Source organism: Ornithodoros turicata, chromosome 5 (genome assembly GCF_037126465.1).
Source record: "Ornithodoros turicata isolate Travis chromosome 5, ASM3712646v1, whole genome shotgun sequence".
In the NCBI taxonomy this organism is placed as follows: Eukaryota; Metazoa; Arthropoda; class Arachnida; order Ixodida; family Argasidae; genus Ornithodoros; species Ornithodoros turicata.
In genome coordinates this window covers 14,531,691-14,541,929 of record NC_088205.1, presented here as the reverse complement: position 1 = coordinate 14,541,929, position 10,239 = coordinate 14,531,691, and positions in this window count along the sequence as shown.

Below are 10,239 nucleotides of genomic sequence, written 5' to 3'. Positions count from 1 at the left end.
GTACATCGAGATTTGGATATTCTGAGGTGATCGCATCACGAACAAAAAAGTACGTGCCAAACATGGGTTGAATGACTTTTCTCAGAGGCAAAGTGCGGTCCTGTGCAAGATTGCAAGCTTTCGTCTCCTTCAAAAACTGACCGTCTATGTTACAGTGAGCATTTATTGCGAAAGAGCTAGAGACGCGGAGTTCTGTGGCACTCTCAAATTTGACTTTCGATGAGCATACTGAGTGTCTCAGACCAAGAGCAGTAAGAAACACAGGCGTAACCTTGTAGCAGAGTTAATACACCACGCAACTCCTCACTTGACTGTTGTTTTTGTGCAAAATCGAATTATACTTAGACAGCTCACCTTCCGTTTTGTTTTGGAGGCGAGCAGTACCCTCGCATTCGCGGAAGTTCGCGCGACAAGCAATATATAGTATTTGTTTTCTCTTGGAAAGGGAGTGCTAGTACCTTTCGAAGCTTTTTGGGCTGTGAGCTTTTCGATTTCTCTGTTTGCGTTATTTAAACCGCCGCGCTCTGTGTCCGTTATGGAAAATACCAGAAACGGGCACAGAGGGGAAACAGGGAACGAAATAGTTATGTGGTGGCCACTCTCTATAGTTACGGGTCCGTTAATGGTGCCAACAGCAGCCCCCCCCCCCCCCCCCCCCCAGAACTCTCGCAAAATGTTTTCAAATATGTGTTCCTGCGCACGGATCGGAAGGTGGCGCCAGTATCCTCTGAATGTCCGAATGTCCATTAGTTGAGTTAGTGGTACGTCCCGTGGATGTGGAAAAAGTGGGACAAATGGCCGTCCACTGGCCGTACAAAAGACGTCCATAGGCTCTGTGCAAGCCTCCCTAGGATATCCAAATGTCACGCTCGGGATGTTACGTGGATGTCGCTGGGATGTAGATGGTTTACTCGGGTACAACATAGAGGCCCCAATATATTCAAAAGCACTACACTCGTACTTCTTGTGTGAAAATGTTCTGAAGTGAACATGTATTCCACCACAATCGAAACGGTCTTGCATTTCTCCTTAAGCCCTCATGTGACATGTTCTTGCAGTAATGTGGTTGGTACAGGGTGCACTGGGACTGGTGCAACCAACAGGATCTGTGAATGTTTGGTTACACTAAGAGGACTTCAAGAACGCATTGTTCGTGAGGGTAGGGGAATGGTTTGTGAGATGCAATCGGCAAAATATTCTAGAGGTTATATAGATTGGATTGGGTTATAGCAGGGAATGACGGAACCCAGGGCACCCAGCAAGATGACGAAGCACTAGACGTGTAGGGAGAATATGGATTGTGATTGTATCGTTTTGGCTCTACAAAATGTTCTGCTTTCATTCACTGCTGTGCATGCTTTCTCGGTCACAGCCCTCACGTCCATGATGCTCGTGCCCCTCGCTGTTGCTGCTACTGGGAGACCAAAAGGCTCTCTTCGAAGTGATTTTCCGATTGAGGGTGGGAGGAAATACTAGGATCACAGTTCCCAGCATGGTGCTTCTGTGGAACTGATATCTCCCATTATTCTCACGGCTGGGCAGCTGTGCACGTGAATGATAAATTACTCTGTGAATAAAATGATGTTTAATAATTCATGTGGTGTCTGTGGCGACGTGTTTCACCGTGCAAGTCATAGAAAGCAAACTACCAAGAGCTTTTTGTCACCCGCACTGTTTAGCGGTTCAACAGCTTTATGACACACCAAGAAGGTGCTTAAAAGGTGTGTGGGAGATTTTACATGAGTCTAATAAAATGTTATTAAATTTGTCATCATTTACGACCTATAAGTATTTTCTAATTGAGAGCTATCTCAACGGAACAAAACGGGACCCTCTAGCAGAGAAGTGATGGGCCTGACTAAGATATCCCCCTTGTTTGATGGGCCTGACTAAGATATCCCCCTTGTTTGATGGGCGGTCGAAACACCTAGTTTTCTTTTCGCATGCCCAGCGCACAGCGCGCCAAAATAATCTGGTCAGAACACGTAGCTGTGCTCGCAGGTCCGTTCTGGGAGCTAAATGAAATGGACGGAAGAGTCCATTTCCAGAGAGTCCAGAGAGTTGGAAGAGTCCAGTAATGGACTCGTCCAAAAGATGTCCTCCCGCACCAGGAGAGTCCATTTTGATTTCATTCGAAAATGGTTAACGACGGGGTCACCTTATTGTTTGACCTCCAACGAGGCCTCGAAGCAGTACCGGACGTCCCCGCTAAGGAGTGTTGAGCATTGTGAGCAAAAACTGTCGGAGTCCGAGCTGTATTCTCGTATCCTAGCAGTTCCTATACTTTACCAATGGAGCTACTTTGCTAAATATTTCTAGGATATACCCTTTACAAGTTACTGCGATATTTAACCATATGGAACAACTTACTTTTAAGCTGAAGGACTGTTGTGTAGCACACTACTTTTGGCGTGAAAGATGTCATTACCCTGGAATCGAGTTTCTGTGACTGTGAGTATCTGTGCCAAATTCTGGCACGATTTGAGCTCTTTTATTTTTTACCAGAAAATCGGAAAAACGGTAAGGTTAACCTCTTGGTGTTTTTTAGGGTCAAAATATGATGGTCCTTTTTAGAGACCAATCTTGCGATGAAATTCAAGCACATCTCCTGCTGAGTATCTGTGCCTAATTCTAGCACGATTTGAGCTTTTATTTTTTCCCAGAAAATGGAAAAACGGTAAGGTTAACCAGATGGTGCTTTTTAGGGTAAAAATTCGATGGTCCTTTTGCCAATCTTGCGCTGAAATTCAAGCGCATCTCCTGCTGAGTATCTGTGCCTAATTCTAGCACGATTTGAGCTTTTATTTTTTCCCAGAAAATGGAAAAACGGTAAGGTTAACCTCTTGATGTTTTTATGGTTAAAATTCGATGGTCCTTTTGCCAATCTTGCGCTGAAATTAAAGCGCATCTCCGGTTGAGTATCTGTGCCTAATTTTGGCACGATTTGAGCTCTTTTATTTTTGCCAGAAAATGGGAAAAAACGGTAAGGTTAACAAATAGTGTGTTTTAGGTTCAAAATTCGATGGTTCTTTTTAGAGACCAATCCTGCGCTGAAATTAAAGGGCATCTCCTGCTGAGTATCTGTGCCTAACTCTGGCACGATTGGAGCTCTTATTTTTTCTCAGTAAATGAAAAAAGAACGGTAAGGTTAACCTCTTGGTGTTTTTTAGGGTCAAAATTCGATGGTTGTTTTTAGAGACCAACCTTGCGCTGAAATTAAAGCGCACCTCCTGCTGAGTATCTGTGCCTAATTCGAGCACGATTTGAGCTGTTTTATGTTTTCCCAGAAAATGAAAAGAACGGTAAGGTTAACAAACAGTGTGTTTTAGGTTCAAAATTCGATGGTTCTTTTTAGAGACCAATCCTGCGCTGAAATTAAAGGGCATCTCCTGCTGAGTATCTGTGCCTAATTCGGGCACGATTTGAGCTCTTTTATTTTTTTCCCTGAAAATGAAAAAAAAACCGGTAAAGTTAACCACTTGGTGTTTTTTAGGGTCAAAATTCGTTGGTCCTCTTTAGAGACCAATCTTGCGCTGAAATTAAAGCGCATCTCCTGCTGAGTATCTGTGCCTAATTCTGGCACGATTTGAGCTCTTATTTTTTCCCAGAAAATGAAAAAAACGGTAAGGTTAACCACTTGGTGTTTTTTATGGTCAAAATTCGTTGGTCCTTTTTAGAGACCAATCTTGCGCTGAAATTAAAGCGCATCTCCTGCTGGGTATCTGTGCCTAATTCGGGCACGATTTGAGCTCTTTTATTTTTTCCCAGAAAATGAAAAAAACGGTAAGGTTAACCACTTGGTGTTTTTTGGGGTCAAAATTCGATGGTGCTTTTTAGAGACCAATCTTGCGCTGAAATTAAACCGCATCTCCTGCTGAGTATCTGTGCCTAATTCCGGCACGATTTGAGCTCTTATTTTTTCTCAGAAAATGAAAAAAGAACAGTAAGGTTAACCTCCTGGTGTTTTTTATGGTCAAAATTCGATGGTCGTTTTTAGAGACCAACCTTGCGCTGAAATTAAAGCGCATCTCCTGCTGAGTATCTGTGCCTAATTCTGGCACGATTTGAGCTCTTTTATTTTTTCCCAGAAAATGAAAAAAAAACCCGGTAAGGTTAACCACTTGGTGTTTTTTATGGTCAAAATTCGTTGGTCCTTTTTAGAGACCAATCTTGCGCTGAAATTAAAGCGCATCTCCTGCTGAGTATCTGTGCCTAATTCTGGCACGATTTGAGCTCTTATTTTTTCCCAGAAAATGAAAAAAACGGTAAGGTTAACCACTTGGTGTTTTTTAGGGTCAAAATTCGTTGGTCCTTTTTTAGAGACCAATCTTGCGCTGAAATTAAAGCGCATTTCCTGCTGAGTATCTGTGCCTAATTCTGGCACGATTTGAGCTCTTTTATTTTTTCCCTGAAAATGAAAAAAACGGTAAGGTTAACCACTTGGTGTTTTTTAGGGTCAAAATTCGTTGGTCCTTTTTAGAGACCAGTCTTGCGCTGAAATTAAAGCGCATCTCGTGCTGAGTATCTGTGCCTAATTCTGGCACGCTTTGAGCTCTTTATTTTTTCCCAGAAAATGAACAAAACGGTAAGGTTAACCACTTGGTGTTTTTTAGGGTCAAAATTCGTTGGTACTTTTTAGAGACCAATCTTGCGCTGAAATTAAAGCGCATCTCCTGCTGAGTATCTGTGCCTAATTCGGGCACCATTTGAGCTCTTTTATTTTTTTCCCTGAAAATGAAAAAAAAAATGGTAAAGTTAACCACTTGGTGTTTTTTAGGGTCAAAATTCGTTGGTCCTCTTTAGAGACCAATCTTGCGCTGAAATTAAAGCGCATCTCCTGCTGAGTATCTGTGCCTAATTCTGGCACGATTTGAGCTATTTTTTCCCAGAAAACGAAAAAAAAACGGTAAGGTTAACCACTTGGTGTTTTTTATGGTCAAAATTCGTTGGTCCTTTTTAGAGACCAATCTTGCGCTGAAATTAAAGCGCATCTCCTGCTGGGTATCTGTGCCTAATTCGGGCACGATTTGAGCTCTTTTATTTTTTCCCAGAAAATGAAAAAACCGGTAAGGTTAACCCCTTGGTGTTTTTTAGGGTCAAAATTCGTTGGTCCTTTTTAAAGCCCAATCTTACGCTGAAATTAAAGCGCATCTCCTGCTGAGTATCTGTGCCTAATTCTGGCACGATTTGAGCTCTTTTATTTTTTCCCAGAAAATGAAAAAAACGGTAAGGTTAACCACTTGGTGTTTTTTAGGGTCAAAATTCGTTGGTCCTTTTTAGAGACCAATCTTGCGCATCTCCTGCTGAGTATCTGTGCCTAATTCTGGCACGATTTGAGCTCTTTTATTTTTTCTCAGAAAATGAAAAAACCGGTAAGGTTAACCCCTTGGTGTTTTTTAGGGTCAAAATTCGTTGGTCCTTTTTAAAGCCCAATCTTACGCTGAAATTAAAGCGCATCTCCTGCTGAGTATCTGTGCCTAATTCTGGCACGATTTGAGCTCTTTTATTTTTTCCCGGAAAATGAAAAAAACGGTAAGGTTAACCACTTGGTGTTTTTTAGGGTCAAAATTCGTTGGTCCTTTTTAGAGACCAATCTTGTGCTGAAATTAAAGCGCATCTCCTGCTGAGTATCTGTGCCTAATTCTGGCACGATTTAGCTCTTTTATTATTTGCCAGAAAACGGAAAAAACGGTAAGGTTAACCTCTAGGTGTTTTTTAAGGTCAAAATTCGATGGTGTTTTTTAGAGACCAATCTTGCGCTGAGATTAAAGCGCATCTCCTGCTGAGTATCTGTGCCTAATTCTGGCACGATTTGAGCTCTTTTATTTTTTCCCAGAAAATGAAAAAAACGGTAAGGTTAACCACTTTGTGTTTTTTAGGGTCAAAATTCGTTGGTCCTTTTTAGAGACCAATCTTGCGCTGAAATTAAAGCGCATCTCCTGCTGAGTATCTGTGCCTAATTCTGGCACGATTTGAGCTCTTTTATTTTTTCCCAGAAAATGAAAAAAAACGGTAAGGTTAACCTCTAGGTGTTTTTTAAGGTCAAAATTCGATGGTTCTTTTTAGAGACCAATCTTGCGCTGAAATTAAAGCGCATCTCCTGCTGAGTATCTGTGCCTAATTCTGGCACGATTTGAGCTCTTTTATTTTTTCCCAGAAAATGAAAAAAACTAAAGTTAACCACTTTGTGTTTTTTAGGGTCAAAATTCGTTGGTCCTGTTTAGAGACCAATCTTGCGCTGAAATTAAAACGCATCTCCTGCTGAGTATCTGTGCCTAATTCTGGCACGATTTGAGCTCTTATTTTTTCTCAGAAAATGAAAAAACGGTAAGGTTAACCAGATGGTGCTTTTTAGGGTAAAAATTCGATGGTCCTTTTGCCAATCTTGCGCTGAAATTCAAGCGCATCTCCTGCTGAGTATCTGTGCCTAATTCTAGCACGATTTGAGCTTTTATTTTTTCCCAGAAAATGGAAAAACGGTAAGGTTAACCTCTTGATGTTTTTATGGTTAAAATTCGATGGTCCTTTTGCCAATCTTGCGCTGAAATTAAAGCGCATCTCCGGTTGAGTATCTGTGCCTAATTTTGGCACGATTTGAGCTCTTTTATTTTTGCCAGAAAATGGGAAAAAACGGTAAGGTTAACAAATAGTGTGTTTTAGGTTCAAAATTCGATGGTTCTTTTTAGAGACCAATCCTGCGCTGAAATTAAAGGGCATCTCCTGCTGAGTATCTGTGCCTAACTCTGGCACGATTGGAGCTCTTATTTTTTCTCAGTAAATGAAAAAAGAACGGTAAGGTTAACCTCTTGGTGTTTTTTAGGGTCAAAATTCGATGGTTGTTTTTAGAGACCAACCTTGCGCTGAAATTAAAGCGCACCTCCTGCTGAGTATCTGTGCCTAATTCGAGCACGATTTGAGCTGTTTTATGTTTTCCCAGAAAATGAAAAGAACGGTAAGGTTAACAAACAGTGTGTTTTAGGTTCAAAATTCGATGGTTCTTTTTAGAGACCAATCCTGCGCTGAAATTAAAGGGCATCTCCTGCTGAGTATCTGTGCCTAATTCGGGCACGATTTGAGCTCTTTTATTTTTTTCCCTGAAAATGAAAAAAAAAACCGGTAAAGTTAACCACTTGGTGTTTTTTAGGGTCAAAATTCGTTGGTCCTCTTTAGAGACCAATCTTGCGCTGAAATTAAAGCGCATCTCCTGCTGAGTATCTGTGCCTAATTCTGGCACGATTTGAGCTCTTATTTTTTCCCAGAAAATGAAAAAAACGGTAAGGTTAACCACTTGGTGTTTTTTATGGTCAAAATTCGTTGGTCCTTTTTAGAGACCAATCTTGCGCTGAAATTAAAGCGCATCTCCTGCTGGGTATCTGTGCCTAATTCGGGCACGATTTGAGCTCTTTTATTTTTTCCCAGAAAATGAAAAAAACGGTAAGGTTAACCACTTGGTGTTTTTTGGGGTCAAAATTCGATGGTGCTTTTTAGAGACCAATCTTGCGCTGAAATTAAACCGCATCTCCTGCTGAGTATCTGTGCCTAATTCCGGCACGATTTGAGCTCTTATTTTTTCTCAGAAAATGAAAAAAGAACAGTAAGGTTAACCTCCTGGTGTTTTTTATGGTCAAAATTCGATGGTCGTTTTTAGAGACCAACCTTGCGCTGAAATTAAAGCGCATCTCCTGCTGAGTATCTGTGCCTAATTCTGGCACGATTTGAGCTCTTTTATTTTTTCCCAGAAAATGAAAAAAAAAACCGGTAAGGTTAACCACTTGGTGTTTTTTATGGTCAAAATTCGTTGGTCCTTTTTAGAGACCAATCTTGCGCTGAAATTAAAGCGCATCTCCTGCTGAGTATCTGTGCCTAATTCTGGCACGATTTGAGCTCTTATTTTTTCCCAGAAAATGAAAAAAACGGTAAGGTTAACCACTTGGTGTTTTTTAGGGTCAAAATTCGTTGGTCCTTTTTTAGAGACCAATCTTGCGCTGAAATTAAAGCGCATTTCCTGCTGAGTATCTGTGCCTAATTCTGGCACGATTTGAGCTCTTTTATTTTTTCCCTGAAAATGAAAAAAACGGTAAGGTTAACCACTTGGTGTTTTTTAGGGTCAAAATTCGTTGGTCCTTTTTAGAGACCAGTCTTGCGCTGAAATTAAAGCGCATCTCGTGCTGAGTATCTGTGCCTAATTCTGGCACGCTTTGAGCTCTTTATTTTTTCCCAGAAAATGAACAAAACGGTAAGGTTAACCACTTGGTGTTTTTTAGGGTCAAAATTCGTTGGTACTTTTTAGAGACCAATCTTGCGCTGAAATTAAAGCGCATCTCCTGCTGAGTATCTGTGCCTAATTCGGGCACCATTTGAGCTCTTTTATTTTTTTCCCTGAAAATGAAAAAAAAAATGGTAAAGTTAACCACTTGGTGTTTTTTAGGGTCAAAATTCGTTGGTCCTCTTTAGAGACCAATCTTGCGCTGAAATTAAAGCGCATCTCCTGCTGAGTATCTGTGCCTAATTCTGGCACGATTTGAGCTATTTTTTCCCAGAAAACGAAAAAAAAACGGTAAGGTTAACCACTTGGTGTTTTTTATGGTCAAAATTCGTTGGTCCTTTTTAGAGACCAATCTTGCGCTGAAATTAAAGCGCATCTCCTGCTGGGTATCTGTGCCTAATTCGGGCACGATTTGAGCTCTTTTATTTTTTCCCAGAAAATGAAAAAACCGGTAAGGTTAACCCCTTGGTGTTTTTTAGGGTCAAAATTCGTTGGTCCTTTTTAAAGCCCAATCTTACGCTGAAATTAAAGCGCATCTCCTGCTGAGTATCTGTGCCTAATTCTGGCACGATTTGAGCTCTTTTATTTTTTCCCAGAAAATGAAAAAAACGGTAAGGTTAACCACTTGGTGTTTTTTAGGGTCAAAATTCGTTGGTCCTTTTTAGAGACCAATCTTGCGCATCTCCTGCTGAGTATCTGTGCCTAATTCTGGCACGATTTGAGCTCTTTTATTTTTTCTCAGAAAATGAAAAAACCGGTAAGGTTAACCCCTTGGTGTTTTTTAGGGTCAAAATTCGTTGGTCCTTTTTAAAGCCCAATCTTACGCTGAAATTAAAGCGCATCTCCTGCTGAGTATCTGTGCCTAATTCTGGCACGATTTGAGCTCTTTTATTTTTTCCCGGAAAATGAAAAAAACGGTAAGGTTAACCACTTGGTGTTTTTTAGGGTCAAAATTCGTTGGTCCTTTTTAGAGACCAATCTTGTGCTGAAATTAAAGCGCATCTCCTGCTGAGTATCTGTGCCTAATTCTGGCACGATTTAGCTCTTTTATTATTTGCCAGAAAACGGAAAAAACGGTAAGGTTAACCTCTAGGTGTTTTTTAAGGTCAAAATTCGATGGTGTTTTTTAGAGACCAATCTTGCGCTGAAATTAAAGCGCATCTCCTGCTGAGTATCTGTGCCTAATTCTGGCACGATTTGAGCTCTTTTATTTTTTCCCGGAAAATGAAAAAAACGGTAAGGTTAACCACTTGGTGTTTTTTAGGGTCAAAATTCGTTGGTCCTCTTTAGAGACCAATCTTGCGCTGAAATTAAAGCGCATCTCCTGCTGAGTATCTGTGCCTAATTCTGGCACGATTTGAGCTATTTTTTCCCAGAAAACGAAAAAAAAACGGTAAGGTTAACCACTTGGTGTTTTTTATGGTCAAAATTCGTTGGTCCTTTTTAGAGACCAATCTTGCGCTGAAATTAAAGCGCATCTCCTGCTGGGTATCTGTGCCTAATTCGGGCACGATTTGAGCTCTTTTATTTTTTCCCAGAAAATGAAAAAACCGGTAAGGTTAACCCCTTGGTGTTTTTTAGGGTCAAAATTCGTTGGTCCTTTTTAAAGCCCAATCTTACGCTGAAATTAAAGCGCATCTCCTGCTGAGTATCTGTGCCTAATTCTGGCACGATTTGAGCTCTTTTATTTTTTCCCAGAAAATGAAAAAAACGGTAAGGTTAACCACTTGGTGTTTTTTAGGGTCAAAATTCGTTGGTCCTTTTTAGAGACCAATCTTGCGCATCTCCTGCTGAGTATCTGTGCCTAATTCTGGCACGATTTGAGCTCTTTTATTTTTTCTCAGAAAATGAAAAAACCGGTAAGGTTAACCCCTTGGTGTTTTTTAGGGTCAAAATTCGTTGGTCCTTTTTAAAGCCCAATCTTACGCTGAAATTAAAGCGCATCTCCTGCTGAGTATCTGTGCCTAATTCTG